Source organism: Salmo trutta, chromosome 32, assembly GCF_901001165.1.
Source record: "Salmo trutta chromosome 32, fSalTru1.1, whole genome shotgun sequence".
Lineage (NCBI taxonomy): Eukaryota > Metazoa > Chordata > Actinopteri > Salmoniformes > Salmonidae > Salmo > Salmo trutta.
The window spans coordinates 2,458,295-2,459,405 of record NC_042988.1 but is presented as its reverse complement, the minus strand read 5'-3'; the positions used below and the strand labels follow the sequence as shown (position 1 = coordinate 2,459,405).

General features: G+C 42.5%; 1 non-coding gene across 1 annotated transcript; it reads right to left on the bottom strand.

The window, feature by feature from the left end:
* Nucleotides 1–804: 804 nt before the first annotated feature.
* Nucleotides 805–877, bottom strand: trnaa-agc (transfer RNA alanine (anticodon AGC)). Its single transcript has one exon. It is a non-coding gene; the product is annotated as a tRNA-Ala (tRNA).
* Between the last annotated feature and the right edge of the window lie 234 nt (nucleotides 878–1,111).

Below are 1,111 nucleotides of genomic sequence, written 5' to 3'. Positions count from 1 at the left end.
ATATATATATGTGTGAAATTTGTTTTGATTTAGAATGGACTATTATCATGCACCTGTCTCCAAACAGGGGCAGCGGGAAAAAATGTGTCATCTATGCACTTAAATAGCGAATGGAGGACGCTTTCCCATGGTTCATTTTCATGCCAGCCAGGTACTCCTGTTGTAAAGATAAGCAATGTGCCTAATATTAGGAAAGTTGAGAAATAATATATTAGGCTTAGCTTATAGAAAGCTGACAGGATCCTCCACTTTTAAATAGAGGCCATTTCTCACACAATTGCATAGCTTATAGAAATGTTGCGCAACATGAGCTCATTGGCTCTCATGAAGTGTTTGATTAGATTTTCAATTACATTTCCATTGATGTCAGAGTGATTAGAGGGACAATAGAGTGCTGAGTACCAGGCAGTTAACAAGTTTGGTAGGCTACTAATGACCATCAACAGCATCAGAGCTTGGAGAAACCTAATTACCGTGACTAAATGGTCACATGGAATTTGACTCCCTTCATGACTCATGACCGCGTTGTGGCGGTAATATGGTCACTGCAACAGCCATAATTATGGTCTGGGGGTAGAAACTGGTAAGGAGCCTTTTGGACCTAGACATAGCGCTCTGCTACCACTTGCCCTGCGGTAGCAGAGAGAACAGTCTATTTCTTTTATTACCTTTATTTAACTAGACAAGTCAGTTAGGAACATTTTACATTTTCTACATTTTAGTCATTTAGCAGATGCTCTTATCCAGAGCGACTTACAGTAGTGAATGCATACATTTCATTTCATTTCATGCATTTGTTGTACTGGCCCCCCGTGGGAATCGAACCCACAACCCTGGCGTTGCTAACACCATGCTCTACCAACTGAGCCACAGGGACAAATTCTTATTTTCAATGACGGCCTAGGAACAATGGGTTATCTGCCTTGTTCAGGGGCAGAACAATAGATTTGTACCTTGTCAGCTCAGGGATTCGATCTTGCAACCTTTCAATTGCTAGTCCAATGCTCTAACCACTAGGCTACGCTGCCGCCCAATGACTAGGGTGGCTGGAGTCTTTGCACATTTTTAGGGCCTTCCTCTGACACTGCCTAGTATAGAGGCTCTGGATGGC